Source organism: Rhipicephalus microplus, unplaced genomic scaffold (assembly GCF_043290135.1).
Source record: "Rhipicephalus microplus isolate Deutch F79 unplaced genomic scaffold, USDA_Rmic scaffold_117, whole genome shotgun sequence".
Lineage (NCBI taxonomy): Eukaryota > Metazoa > Arthropoda > Arachnida > Ixodida > Ixodidae > Rhipicephalus > Rhipicephalus microplus.
Genome location: NW_027464689.1, coordinates 400,001 through 415,000, shown reverse-complemented (window position 1 = coordinate 415,000; position 15,000 = coordinate 400,001). Strand labels below are relative to the sequence as shown.

At 61.0% G+C, this 15,000-nt stretch overlaps 2 non-coding genes across 2 annotated transcripts; both read left to right on the top strand.

Annotated features, from left to right (window-relative positions):
* The first annotated feature begins 9,969 nt into the window (after positions 1-9,969).
* On the top strand, positions 9,970-11,784 carry LOC142790622 (small subunit ribosomal RNA). Its single transcript, XR_012889652.1, has one exon. It is a non-coding gene; the product is annotated as a small subunit ribosomal RNA (ribosomal RNA).
* Positions 11,785-13,503: 1,719 nt separating this feature from the next.
* Positions 13,504-13,656, top strand: LOC142790669 (5.8S ribosomal RNA). Its single transcript, XR_012889683.1, has one exon. It is a non-coding gene; the product is annotated as a 5.8S ribosomal RNA (ribosomal RNA).
* The last annotated feature ends 1,344 nt before the right edge of the window (positions 13,657-15,000 follow it).

Genomic DNA, 15,000 nt, shown 5'->3' with positions numbered 1-15,000 from the left:
AAGGAACCGCGCGGTAGGGGCTCGAGACAAAGCTCGGCCCTAAACCGCGCCAAGTACGGAAGGAACGGCGCGGAGAGGGCTCGAGACAAAGCTCGACCCTAAACCGCGCCAAGTACGGAGGGAACAGCGCGGCTAAGGGCTCGAAACAAACCCTAAACCGCGCCAAGTACGGAGGGAACAGCGCGGCTAAGGGCTCGAAACAAACCCTAAACCGCGCCAAGTACGGAAGGAACGGCGCGGAGAGGGCTCGAGACAAAGCTCGACCCTAAACCGCGCCAAGTACGGAGGGAACAGCGCGGCTAAGGGCTCGAAACAAACCCTGAACCGCGCCAAGTACGAAAGGAACGGCGCGCAGTAGGGGTTTAAAACAAAGCTGGTCCCAAAATCGCGCCAAGTACGAAAGGAACAGCGCGGTCGAGACTCGGAAGAAAAAGCTTTCAAAGTGTCGTAGCACGATGCACACTGCTGTTCGTGTGGAACAAACGTGACTACCGTGCTGTACGGTGGAGTTCTGTGCGCAAAAGCGGCGCGTGTGTTTCTAAGCACCACAGCGTTGTGTCAAAAAAGAGGTGCCTGAGAGAAACGCATGCGACTGCCGTGCTTTGCGGCATAGCACCGTGCGCAAAAACGGTGCGCATGCAAGAGGTGTCAGAGCTAGCGAACTTGTGCCACGAGCAACAGGTCACTAAAAGCCTATAGATGACGGTGTTGGAGGAAAAGAAAAATATCGAGAAAGCACTGCGGTGTGCCGTGCGTAGGGACGGGCGCGCGTGCCACATGCCGCCGAAATATGGGTGTCGGAGAAAACAGAGTGCCGCGCGTAACGAGGGGCGCGCGTGTTACAGAGAGATATGCCCAAACGCATGAAAGTGTACGCAGGTGTCCTAAGGCAGTTTTTTTTTTTTTCCTCATTTTGATGTCGCCCCGGCTGACGCGGTTTTCGTTTTTCCGTGCCGCCCCGGCTGACGCGGTTTTCGTTTTTCCGTGCCGCCCCGGCTGACGCAGTTTTTGCGCCGCCCCGGCTGACACGGTTTTCGCGCCGCCCCGGCTGACGCGGTTTTCGCGCCGCCCCGGCTGACGCGGTTTTTGCGTCGCCCCGGCTGACGCGGTTCGGACTTTGCACTTTTTGGCTCACCCCGGCTGGCGGCCCACTCACTCGATCGCCAGGTCTGTTTGCCCCGGTGGTTCCACCGCCAGGCTTAAGCGCGAACTTTTTTTGTTTGTTTTCTTTTGATTAAGCGCAAGCTTTTTTCTTTGTTTTCTTTTGATTAAGCGCGGGCTTTTTTCTTTGTTTTTTTTTTTTTGATTTCGCCCCGGCAGACGCGGTTTTTGCGCCGCCCCGGCTGACGCGGTTTTTGCCGCCCCGGCTGACGCAGTTCGGACTTAGCACTTTTCGGCTGTGCCTGGCTGGCGGCCCACTCACTCGATCGCCATGTCTGTTTGCCACAGTTTTCCCGGTGGTGCCGCACCCGGGCTCGCCCCGGCTGACGCAGTTTTCGCGCCGCCCCGGCTGACGCGGTTTCGTGCCGCCCCGGCAGACGCGGTTTTCGCGCCGCCCCGGCTGACGCGGTTTCGTGCCGCCCCGGCAGACGCAGTTCGGACTTAGCACTTTTCGGCTGTGCCTGGCTGGCGGCCCACTCACTCAATCGCCATGTCTGTTTGCCACAGTTTTCCCGGTGGTGCCGCACCCGGGCTCGCCCCGGCTGACGCAGTTTTCGCGCCGCCCCGGCTGACGCGGTTTCGTGCCGCCCCGGCAGACGCGGTTTTCGCGCCGCCCCGGCTGACGCGGTTTCGTGCCGCCCCGGCAGACGCAGTTCGGACTTAGCACTTTTCGGCTGTGCCTGGCTGGCGGCCCACTCACTCGATCGCCATGTCTGTTTGCCACAGTTTTCCCGGTGGTGCCGCACCCGGGCTCGCCCCGGCAGACGCGTTTTTTTTTTCTTTCGCCCCGGCTGACGCAGTTTTCGCGCCGCCCCGGCTGACGCGGTTTCGTGCCGCCCCGGCAGACGCGGTTTTTTGCGCCGCCCCGGCTGACGCGGTTTTTGCCGCCCCGGCTGACGCAGTTCGGACTTAGCACTTTTCGGCTGTGCCTGGCTGGCGGCCCACTCACTCGATCGCCATGTCTGTTTGCCACAGTTTTCCCGGTGGTGCCGCACCCGGGCTCGCCCCGGCTGACGCAGTTTTCGCGCCGCCCCGGCTGACGCGGTTTCGTGCCGCCCCGGCAGACGCGGTTTTCGCGCCGCCCCGGCTGACGCGGTTTTTGCCGCCCCGGCTGACGCAGTTCGGACTTAGCACTTTTCGGCTGTGCCTGGCTGGCGGCCCACTCACTCGATCGCCATGTCTGTTTGCCACAGTTTTCCCGGTGGTGCCGCACCCGGGCTCGCCCCGGCTGACGCAGTTTTCGCGCCGCCCCGGCTGACGCGGTTTCGTGCCGCCCCGGCAGACGCGGTTTTCGCGCCGCCCCGGCTGACGCGGTTTCGTGCCGCCCCGGCAGACGCAGTTCGGACTTAGCACTTTTCGGCTGTGCCTGGCTGGCGGCCCACTCACTCAATCGCCATGTCTGTTTGCCACAGTTTTCCCGGTGGTGCCGCACCCGGGCTCGCCCCGGCTGATGCAGTTTTCGCGCCGCCCCGGCTGACGCGGTTTCGTGCCGCCCCGGCAGACGCGGTTTTCGCGCCGCCCCGGCTGACGCGGTTTCGTGCCGCCCCGGCAGACGCAGTTCGGACTTAGCACTTTTCGGCTGTGCCTGGCTGGCGGCCCACTCACTCGATCGCCATGTCTGTTTGCCACAGTTTTCCCGGTGGTGCCGCACCCGGGCTCGCCCCGGCAGACGCGTTTTTTTTTTCTTTCGCCCCGGCTGACGCAGTTTTCGCGCCGCCCCGGCTGACGCGGTTTCGTGCCGCCCCGGCAGACGCGGTTTTTTGCGCCGCCCCGGCTGACGCGGTTTTTGCCGCCCCGGCTGACGCAGTTCGGACTTAGCACTTTTCGGCTGTGCCTGGCTGGCGGCCCACTCACTCGATCGCCATGTCTGTTTGCCACAGTTTTCCTGGTGGTGCCGCACCCGGGCTCGCCCCGGCTGACGCAGTTTTCGCGCCGCCCCGGCTGACGCGGTTTCGTGCCGCCCCGGCAGACGCGGTTTTCGCGCCGCCCCGGCTGACGCGGTTTCGTGCCGCCCCGGCAGACGCAGTTCGGACTTAGCACTTTTCGGCTGTGCCTGGCTGGCGGCCCACTCACTCGATCGCCATGTCTGTTTGCCACAGTTTTCCCGGTGGTGCCGCACCCGGGCTCGCCCCGGCTGACGCAGTTTTCGCGCCGCCCCGGCTGACGCGGTTTCGTGCCGCCCCGGCAGACGCGGTTTTCGCGCCGCCCCGGCTGACGCGGTTTCGTGCCGCCCCGGCAGACGCAGTTCGGACTTAGCACTTTTCGGCTGTGCCTGGCTGGCGGCCCACTCACTCGATCGCCATGTCTGTTTGCCACAGTTTTCCCGGTGGTGCCGCACCCGGGCTCGCCCCGGCAGACGCGTTTTTTTTTTCTTTCGCCCCGGCTGACGCAGTTTTCGCGCCGCCCCGGCTGACGCGGTTTCGTGCCGCCCCGGCAGACGCGGTTTTTTTGCGCCGCCCCGGCTGACGCGGTTTTTGCCGCCCCGGCTGACGCAGTTCGGACTTGGCACTTTTTGGCTGAGCCTGGCTGGTGGCCCACTCACTCGATCGCCATGTCTGTTAGCCACAGTTTTCCCGGTGGTGCCGCACCCGGGCTCGCCCCGGCTGACGCAGTTTTCGCGCCGCCCCGGCAGACGCGGTTTTCGCGCCGCCCCGGCTGACGCGGTTTAGCACTTTTTGGGCTGAGCCTGGCTGGCGGCCCACTCACTCGATCGCCATGTCTGTTTGCCACAGTCTTCCCGGTGGTGCCGCACCCGGGCTCGCCCCGGCAGACGCGTTTTTTTTTTCTTTCGCCCCGGCAGACGTGGTTCCCCCCCCCCCCCTTTTCGCTCGCCCCGGCTGACGAGGTTTTCGCGCCGCCCCGGCTGACGCAGTTTTCGCGCCGCCCCGGCTGACGCGGTTTCGTGCCGCCCCGGCTGACGCGGTTTTCGCGCCGCCCCGGCTGACGCGGTTTTTGCGTCGCCCCGGCTGACACGGTTCGGACTTTGCACTTTTCGGCTGTGCCTGGCTGGCGGCCCACTCACTCGATCGCCATGTCTGTTTGCCACAGTTTTCCCGGTGGTGCCGCACCCGGGCTTGCCCCGGCAGACGCGTTTTTTTTTTTCTTTCGCCCCGGCTGACGCAGTTTTCGCCCCGCCCCGGCTGACGCGGTTTCGTGCCGCCCCGGCAGACGCGGTTTTTTGCGCCGCCCCGGCTGACGCGGTTTTTGCCGCCCCGGCTGACGCAGTTCGGACTTTGCACTTTTTGGCTGAGCCTGGCTGGCGGCCCACTCACTCGATCGCCATGTCTGTTTGCCACAGTTTTCCCGGTGGTGCCGCACCCGGGCTCGCCCCGGCAGACGCGTTTTTTTTTTCCTTCGCCCCGGCAGACGTGGTTCCCCCCCCCCCCTCCGTCTTTCTTTTTGTTTTTTTTTTCGCCGCGGCTGAAGTGGATTTTTCGGTGCCTCGACGCCCCGGTAGTCGCGGTTTTTCCGTTTCCGCACGGCCCCGGCTGACGCTGCTCGGTCACAGTCGCCTTTTGTGAGGATTGCAGACTTCTTGAGCGCGGGTGTTTTTTTTTTGTTGTTGTTGTTGTTTTATTACGCATTCGCTCCAGCAGACGCTGTTTAGACTTTTTGTTTCCTCTTTTATCCTGCGACGAGGTGACGAGGTTTATTCGGTGCCCCGCCGCCCCGGCTGAAGTGATTTTTCCTGTCCCGTGCCGCCCCGGCTGACGCGGTTGGGACTTCGCGTTTGTTCGGCCGCCACGGGTTTTGGCGCACTCGCTCGGTTGCTTGTTGTTGCCACTTGTTGCGAACCCAGGTTTCTTGAGCGAGCGCGGGCGTTTTTTCTTCCTTTCTTTCTTTGTTCTATGTGTTAGCGAATCGGCCTTTAATATCACACGAGGACTCACAACCAACAATTTTCAGTTTGAAGTGTAAAAAATCTGCAGGTGTTGACGTAACTGACTTGCCCCGTACCCTTGAGTACATCCATGAAGTTCTCGTAGTACTACTAAATCGCATTATTCCAAGTGGAGAAATTCCCATAAACTTGCAAACCTCTACACGAAAATCGGTGCGCGTGATAAAGTTGAAAATTATCGTCCGATATCAAATGTGCCTTCTATAACACAAATTCTAGGAAAAAAAAAAAAAACACTTGTTCGCCGTTTTCTGCGCCGTGACTGGCAGCACTCCGGCGAAGCGAAACGGGGTCGATTCGAGCACGATATCGGCGTCTTTCGACGTGCTCGCCGGCGACCGTCGCACGAGCGCGTCTGCCGGGGCGCCGTTTGCGAAGCCGACGCAAAAGTGGGAACCGCCGCTCGGATGATCGCCGCTTTCGGCAGAGTGAGTGTTGGCACTCCGGGGAAGCGAAACAGCGTGAATGCGCCCACGAAATCGGCGTATTTTGAAGTGCCCGCCGGCGACCGTCGCACGAGTACGGTAAACCGCGTCAGCCGGGGCGTAGTTCGGGACGCCGACGAAAAAGTGGGAAGCGCAACTCGGATCTTCGCCGTTTTTGCAGGAGTGAGTGGCGGCCCTCCTGCGAGACCAAGAAGCATCGATTCGTGCACGAATTCGGCGCCTTTCGACGTGATCGCCGGCGACCGTCGCTCGAGTAGGGCAAACCGCGTCTGCCGGGGCGGGCTTCGGGACGCCGATGCGAAAGTGGGAAACGCTGCTCGGATGTTCGCCGTTTTTGGCCGAGTGAGTGCTGGCACTCGGGCGAAGCCAAACGGGGCCGATTACGGCACGATATCGGCGTCTTTCGACGTGCCCGGCGGCGACCGTCGCACGAGTACGGTAAACCGCGTCAGCCCGGGCGGAGTTCGGGACGCCGATGCGAAAGTGGAGAACGCCGCTCGGATCTTCGCCGTTTTTGGAGGAGTGAGTGGCGGCACTCCGGAGAAGCCAAGGAGCGCCAATTAGCGCACGATATCGGCGTCTTTCGACGCGCTCGCCGGCGACCGTCGCACGAGTAGGGCAAACCGCGTCTGCCGGGGCGGGGTTTACGACGCCGACGCAAAAGTGGGAACCGCCGCTCGGATGTTGGCCGTTTTTGGCAGAGTGAGTGCTGGCACACCGGCGACGCGAAAGAGCGCGAAAGCGCCCACGAAAGTGGCGTATTTGGACGTGCTTGACGGCGACCGCTGCAGGAGTACGAAAAACCACGTCAGCCGGGGCGAGCGACCCACGGCGGTCTGGGTGCTTATCGCTGCTATTATAGGGGCACCCCGGCAGACGCAGAAAAAAAAAATTTTTTTTCGACCTTCTTTTTTGCTGGTCGAGCTCGGGTAACCCAGGTCGCAATGGGAGCCGCGCACGAAAGCGGCGTCGCGAGACGCGTTCGCGGTCGCTAGTCGCACGAGCTCGGCAACCGCGTCAGCCGGCGCGGAGTTCGGGATGCCGACGGCTAAGTGGGTACCGCTGCTCGGATGTTCGCCGTTTTTGGCCGAGTGAGTGCTGGCACTCCGGCGAAGCGAAACGGGGCCGATTCGGGCACGATATCGGCGTATTTCGACGTGCTCGCCGGCGACCGTCGCACGAGTACGGCAAAGCGCGTCTGCCGGGGCGAGGTTTGCGATGCCGACGAAAAAGTGGGAAGCGCCGCTCGGATCTTCGCCGTTTTTGCAGGAGTGAGTGGCGGCCCTCCTGCGAGACCAAGAAGCATCGACTCGCGCACGATATCGGTGTCTTTCGACGTGCCCGCCGGCCACCGCCGCACGAGTACGGCAAACCGCGTATGCCGGGGCGGGGTTGGCGACGCCGACGCAAAAGTGGGAACCGCCACTAGGATGTTCGCCGTTTTTGGCAGAGTGAGTGCTGGCACACCGGCGACGCGAAAGAGCGCGAAAGCGCCCACGAAAGTGGCGTATTTGGACGTGCTTGACGGCGACCGCTGCAGGAGTACGAAAAACCACGTCAGCCGGGGCGAGCGACCCACGGCGGTCTGGGTGCTTATCGCTGCTATTATAGGGGCACCCCGGCAGACGCAGAAAAAAAAAATTTTTTTTCGACCTTCTTTTTTGCTGGTCGAGCTCGGGTAACCCAGGTCGCAATGGGAGCCGCGCACGAAAGCGGCGTCGCGAGACGCGTTCGCGGTCGCTAGTCGCACGAGCTCGGCAACCGCGTCAGCCGGCGCGGAGTTCGGGATGCTGACGGCTAAGTGGGTACCGCTGCTCGGATGTTCGCCGTTTTTGGCCGAGTGAGTGCTGGCACTCCGGCGAAGCGAAACGGGGCCGATTCGGGCACGATATCGGCGTATTTCGACGTGCTCGCCGGCGACCGTCGCACGAGTACGGCAAAGCGCGTCTGCCGGGGCGAGGTTTGCGATGCCGACGAAAAAGTGGGAAGCGCCGCTCGGATCTTCGCCGTTTTTGCAGGAGTGAGTGGCGGCCCTCCTGCGAGACCAAGAAGCATCGACTCGCGCACGATATCGGTGTCTTTCGACGTGCCCGCCGGCCACCGCCGCACGAGTACGGCAAACCGCGTATGCCGGGGCGGGGTTGGCGACGCCGACGCAAAAGTGGGAACCGCCACTAGGATGTTCGCCGTTTTTGGCAGAGTGAGTGCTGGCACTCCGGCGAAGCGAAAGAGCGCGAATGCGCCCACGAAAGTGGCGTGTTTGGACGTGCTTGACGACGACCACCGCAGGAAAACGAAAAACCACGTCAGCCGGGGCGAGCGACCCATGGCGGTCTGGGTGCTTATCGCTGCTATTATAGGGGCACCCCGGCAGACGCAAAAAAAAAAAAATTTTTTTTCGACATTCTTTCTTGCTCGTCGACCTCGGGTGACCCAGGTCGCAGTGGGAGCCGCGCACGAAAGCGGCGTCGCGAGACGGCTTCGCGGTCGCTAGTCGCACGAGCTCGGCAACCGCGTCTGCCGGGGCGGAGTTCGGGACGCCGACGGCTAAGTGGGAACCGCCGCTCGGATGTTCGCCGTTTGTGGCCGAGTGAGTGCTGGCACTCCGGCGAAGCCAAACGGGGCCGATTCCGGCACGATATCGGCGTCTTTCTACGTGCTCGCCGGCGACCGTCGCACGAGTACGGCAAAGTGCGTCTGCCGGGGCGGGGTTTGCGACGCGTACGCAATAGTGAGAACCGTCGCTCGGATGTTCGTCGTCTTTCGCCGAGCCAGTGCTGGCACTCCGGCGAAGCCGAACGGAGCCGATTCGGGCACGATATCGGCGTCTTTCCACGTGCTCGCCGGCGACCGTCGCACGAGTACGGTAAACCGCGTCAGCCGGGGCGGAGTTCGGGACGCCGATGCGAAAGTGGGAAGCGCCGCTCGGATCTTCGCCGTTTTTGGAGGAGTCAGTGGCGGCACTCCGGTGAAGCCAAGGTGCGCCAATTCGCGCACGATATCGGCGTCTTTCGACGTGCCCGCCGGCCACCGTCGCACGAGTACGGCAAACCTCGTCTGCCGGGGCGGGGTTTGCGACGCCGACGCAAAAGTGGGAACCGCCGCTCGGATGTTCGCCGTTTTTGGCAGAGTGAGTGCTGGCACTCCGGCGAAGCGAAAGAGCGTGAATGCGCCCACGAAAGTAGCGTATTTGGACGTGCTTGACGGCGACCGCCGCAGGAGTACGAAAAACCACGTCAGCCGGGGCGAGCGACCCACGGCGGTCTGGGTGCTTATCGCTGCTATTATAGGGGCACCCCGGCAGACGCAGAAAGAAAAAAAAAAAATGGGGACATGGCGTGCGTCACCGTGCGGCTTCGCAGCGTTGCCGAAGTCGCCGAGCCCTTCGACTGAGCCGAACGGCGGACAGGGAACGTTGGTCGGCCGTTCTAACCTGTCGGTGCCACGCCGAGACGTCGTTAAGGAAAACCGCGTCGTGGGCCTCTACGACGCCGTCGAGTCGTTGTACGTTTGGTGTCCAGCGTGTCGGCGGCGAGTAGCGGACACGTCGTTCACGACTTCGGTCTTTCGCAGTCGACGCGAACTTGCGGAGAGTCGTGGTGCCTCACGTTTTCGGCAGAAACCGCGGCGGAATTTTCCCGTGCGTGCGCGCACGACCTCGGTGCTGTGCCGTCAGCGTAGTGTTGCACAAACTCGTGGCCTACCCAAGGTGCGGTACGTTTGCGGCCGTATCCTCGGTGGGAATTTCGTGAGTAGGGTCGCAAATTCTACGACCTCGGCGGGTTTGAGAGCGACGTAGACTTGTGGCACGCTCAACGTGCCACACGTTTCGGGGCACACCCGCGGTGAAATTTTCTCGAGTACGCTCGTATTAGTGCCCAAGGAGGTCTGGGTACTTATCGCTGCTATTATGTGGGGGTTCTCGTGAGCGGCGTACGCGAAAGCGACCGGGTGTCTGATATGCGGCGGGCTTCGGCCTCGTCAAGCGTGTCCTCGGGTCTGCTCCAGGGGAATCCACGGCAGTCGTCTGCAGCCTCATCCGCTTGATGCGTTAGGGGCTGGTTGTCGGACGGTGCCGTTTTACCACGATATCGAGGTGTGTTCCGTGTCGTCCTCGGGCGATTCAGATGCGAAAGCGCCGAAGACGCGGGCGTGACCCGTCGTCTGGCGGCTTTGCAGTCTCGGCTCCGTTGCTAGTTCCGGCCGGTCCACCGACAGTGCAGCGGGCTTGGGCAACCCGCACGGCGCGACCGAGTCGATGCAACGAAAAAGAGCGAGCATGAACGTGCTTCTTGCCGCACGGCTCCCACTCGTCTTTCGGGAAGGTTGTGCCGTAGCGAGCTCGAACGCCGTCATCTCGGAGTGCAAAATAAGCGTGTTGGGGCGCCTGAAGGTGGCCTCCGCCGCACACAGACTGCGTCCGGCCCGCCGAAGGCGAGGACGGACGCGCAGTCGAACGATTACCTGGTTGATCCTGCCAGTAATCATATGCTTGTCTCAAAGATTAAGCCATGCATGTCTAAGTACATGCCGAAATAAGGCGAAACCGCGAATGGCTCATTAAATCAGTTATGGTTCCTTAGATCGTTTCTTCCTACTTGGATAACTGTGGCAATTCTAGAGCTAATACATGCAGTGAGCCTGGAGCCCTTTGGGTAACGGGTGCTTTTATTAGACCAAGATCGATCGGGTTTCGGCCCGTATTGTGTGGTGACTCTGGATAACTTTGTGCTGATCGCATGGCCACGAGCCGGCGACGTTTCTTTCAAGTGTCTGCCTTATCAACTTTCGATGGTAGGTTACTTGCTTACCATGGTTGTTACGGGTAACGGAGAATCAGGGTTCGATTCCGGAGAGGGAGCCTGAGAAACGGCTACCACATCCAAGGAAGGCAGCAGGCGCGCAAATTACCCACTCCCGGCACGGGGAGGTAGTGACGTAAAATAACAATACGGGACTCTTTTGAGGCCCCGTAATTGAAATGAGTACACTCTAAATCCTTTAACGAGGATCAATTGGAGGGCAAGTCTGGTGCCAGCAGCCGCGGTAATTCCAGCTCCAATAGCGTATACTAAAGCTGCTGCGGTTAAAAAGCTCGTAGTTGGATCTCAGTTCCAGACGAGTAGTGCATCTACCCGATGCGACGGCTCGGACTGAACATCATGCCGGTTCTTTCTTGGTGCACTTCATTGTGTGCCTCGAGATGGCCGGTGCTTTTACTTTGAAAAAATTAGAGTGCTCAACGCAGGCGAGTCGCCTGAATAAACTTGCATGGAATAATAGAACAAGACCTCGTTTCTGTTCTGTTGGTTTTTGGAATACGAGGTAATGATTAAGAGGGACGGACGGGGGCATTCGTATTGCGGCGCTAGAGGTGAAATTCTTGGACCGTCGCAAGACGAACTACTGCGAAAGCATTTGCCAAGAATGTTTTCATTGATCAAGAACGAAAGTCAGAGGTTCGAAGGCGATCAGATACCGCCCTAGTTCTGACCATAAACGATGCCAACCAGCGATCCGCCTGAGTTACTCAAATGACTCGGCGGGCAGCTTCCGGGAAACCAAAGTATTTGGGTTCCGGGGGAAGTATGGTTGCAAAGCTGAAACTTAAAGGAATTGACGGAAGGGCACCACCAGGAGTGGAGCCTGCGGCTTAATTTGACTCAACACGGGAAAACTTACCCGGCCCGGACACTGGGAGGATTGACAGATTGAGAGCTCTTTCTTGATTCGGTGGATGGTGGTGCATGGCCGTTCTTAGTTGGTGGAGCGATTTGTCTGGTTAATTCCGATAACGAACGAGACTCTAGCCTATTAAATAGGTGCGGGGTTCCCAGCACCTTACAACCTTCTTAGAGGGACAAGCGGCTCCTAGCCGCACGAAACAGAGCAATAACAGGTCTGTGATGCCCTTAGATGTCCGGGGCCGCACGCGCGCTACACTGAAGGAAGCAGCGTGTCTTTATCCCTGTCTGAAAAGACTGGGTAACCCGTGGAACTTCTTTCGTGATTGGGATAGGAACTTGCAATTGTTCCCCTTGAACGAGGAATTCCCAGTAAGCGCGAGTCATAAGCTCGCGTTGATTACGTCCCTGCCCTTTGTACACACCGCCCGTCGCTACTACCGATTGAATGATTTAGTGAGGTCTTCGGACCGATGTCCGGCGCGGCCTTTCGGTTGCGCCGGTCTGTTGGAAAGATGACCAAACTTGATCATTTAGAGGAAGTAAAAGTCGTAACAAGGTTTCCGTAGGTGAACCTGCGGAAGGATCATTAACGGATTGTGAAGGGTGAGCGCCTCAGCTGCGTCTGCGCCCGACACTTTCTGCCGCTGACCCCGTTTGGACGCGGGGTCGGCTTTTCCCCACGGGGCTGCCTGAATGTGGAGCGGCACCCCGTGACAAATTGTTGCGCCCAGCGGACGCCAACACCGCGACCTTGGACGGTCGGCCAGGTGGCGGACGCGGGTACAAACGGCGCAACGCACTCATAGGTCGGCTTTCGACCCGCCACTGCACCGTGGCTCGAAGCGCTCGAAATGCGCGACCCGACCGCTGCGGGACCGCCTAGTACTGTAAACAGGAGCGGCGGAGCGCGAACGGCGAGTCGTGGTTACGTCGGTAGAAGGCGAGGCTGCGCGTTCCCGAAACGCCAGCCGAGTGCCCTCCCGACCGTTCGAGCGTGCAAGAACGAGACCCGACAATCGCGCGGCGACTGCCAAGTACGAGAGGAACGGCACAAGCGTCGGCGGTCGGTCAAGGAACTGGCGATGTGACGGGTCCGCTGTGCACCAGTGCATACCGTCCCGCCGTCCGCGGCAAGCGCCTCCGCGTCCTCGGGTGACGGAGGCTGCCGGTCGGTTCTTGCAGGCGAGGGATCTCGCTGGCACCGGTTCGCGTTGACGCGCGGCCGGTCATGGCACGGCGATGCGACGGCCGAGGTGCGCAGTACTCGATGGAGGAACCGCACGCTCCGATGACCGTCCCGCCCTCCGCGGCGTATGCGTACCGACCGTAATGGTTGCAGCAGCGCCGGCCGGCTTTTGAATTCGCCACACGAAACACGGTGCGAGATCGCGGTTAGGGGAGCGTCGACGTTGCCAGGCGTTTTGCTTGCTGCCGAGGGAAAGGCGGCACGGCCACGTCGCGCTCGTCGCGATTAGCGGGTCTGCGCGCTTTGGGAAGGTGCCGCAACGACTTGCCGAAAGAGGAAGCACGGAAGAACGAGGGACTTGGACGTCCCGACAATTGAACGCACTTGCGGCCAGGCCCTTGCTGGCTTCGTTCTTCCGCCTCGAGTAGGCTCGTACGCGGCTCCGGCGCCGAAAGTGGTCCTTGGCACCGACTTCGGTGGACGTGGGAAGTGCCGCGCAAGTACGGCGCGCCTGGCTCCACCTGTTGGCTAAAGTAGGCAGCCGGATCGGCATTTTGGTGTGCGGTGGCAAACCGTGGATGCGAAAAAAGCTTGTGCGATTTCGTGGAACAAAAAGCGGGGGTCCCCCTTTTTATGCGGAGGAGACCGACCCGCCTGCCGTGGTGAACCGCGACGCCACGGTAAAAACGGGAGAGGCTTGTCGATGGGACCGTGCATCCCGCGCTCCACGGAGGCCGGGAGGCGGCCGCCCGAGGAAATGTGTAGCCGTCGAGGCCCGCATCTGCGTGCACTCTTATCCAAATGGGTGTACCGCAGGCATTTTCTGGTTAGGCGGGCCAATGAGAGCGAGCACACAACGATACCTACGGGTCCGGCTTGGAGAACCGGCTTCGACGCCTCCCGAGTATTTATAGAGGGGTGGACCACGAAAGCACTCGCAAGTAGCGAAAGCGAAACGCCGTCCGAAACACACCGTTTGCTCGATTTGCGGCAGCCGAAAAAGGCGCGGCAGAGTTTTGGAGTCCAAGCGTGCGCTGAAAAGCGCCCTTCTTGGCCACTGTTTGGCCGAGTGCCAGAAACGTTTGGTTTTGACTGTACGGAATTGAACAAACACTTTTTCACGACTCTAAGCGGTGGATCACTCGGTTCTCGGGTCGATGAAGAACGCAGCCAGCTGCGAGACTTGGTGTGAATTGCAGGACACACTGAGCACTGATTCTTTGAACGCACATTGCGGCCTTGGGTCTTCCCTTGGCTTCGTCTGTCTGAGGGTCGGATCACATATCAAGAGAGCCTTCGGCGCACAAGGGAACGTGAGCCGTCGACTCGTTTTGACCGCGTCGGCAACACGGACAGCACGCTGAACACCTCACAGCGAGCGCCAACAGCGGCCACTCAAGGGCGAGACGGTGGCGACCGTCGTGCCAGAGCCCAACCGAAACGGGGGCGACCGACTGCATTGAGGATGTGGCACCTCGTTGAGACCGCCGCAGGACTTCGAGTCGGAAGGAAGCCTGCAGGGAAAGTGCGGTCGAGGTTGCGTACTCCTCTCTGCGACCGGGCGCGCAAGAGCTGCGAGAGCCACGGACGCGCAACTTTAACGCACGGTAAACACGAGGAGCGAAAGCCGGCCAGCAAAGCTTCTCCAGCCGTGCGCAAAGTGCGCGAGATCGCAGCCTTGCGTTGCGCTTGTTGCCCTCGAAGTAAGCAGGGTGTCCCGTAGACCGGGCGCTCGAACACGCTGCGGGGCCGTGCCTCCTCCAGGCTTTGCCGCGCGAACAGGGAACGTTCGCGCGCAAAGCGCAGGGAGGTGAGGAGGCTGCGCCCGACGTTTGCGGTTCGCTGCGTACGCGGTTGATGCGGAGAGCACGGCGCGACGACTTGCCGCGAAGCGGAAAAAGTCTCCCGCACGAGTTGGCGAAACGTTGGCGAAGCTTAAGGCGTTCTCGTCGTAGTCCGCCGTCGGTCTAAGTGCTTCGCAGTTCCCGTCCCGTTCAAAAAACTGGGCCACTCCAGTTGGGGCGGGGGCGACGCTACACGAGACGATGCCTCTCGCCAGGCTGCGTGGCTGCCCTTGCGGCGGCGGCGACTGGCCTCGGCGGTGTTTGGGCTTTCGACACGGTCGTTTATCACGCAACTGCTCGGACGACGCACGCGCGCAGCGGAATGCCGCTTGCCAGCCTTGTGAAGATGTGACCCTGTACAGGGTTGCGGGCGCACTTGGTAGGGCGTCGTACTCGGTTCGCGATGGGTTTACGAACGTGTCCCGTCACTTCCACGTCACACCGGTTGTGCGCCGCACGCGTGCAGCGGGGAAGCCGATTGCCAGCCTTGTGAAGAAGTGGCCCTGTACAGGGTTGCGGGCGCACTTGGTAGGGCGAGCGCACGCGGTCGTGCAGGAAGTTGATGGAAGCGAATGTATCCGCTGTCGACCTCAGATCAGGCGAGACAACCCGCTGAATTTAAGCATATCACTAAGCGGAGGAAAAGAAACCAACAGGGATTCCCCGAGTAGCTGCGAGCGAAACGGGACCGAGCCCAGCACCGAATCCCCCGTCCTTGCAGGCGGTCGGGAAATGTGGTGTATGGGAGGCGACGTTCTCGGGTGTTTGCGACGGT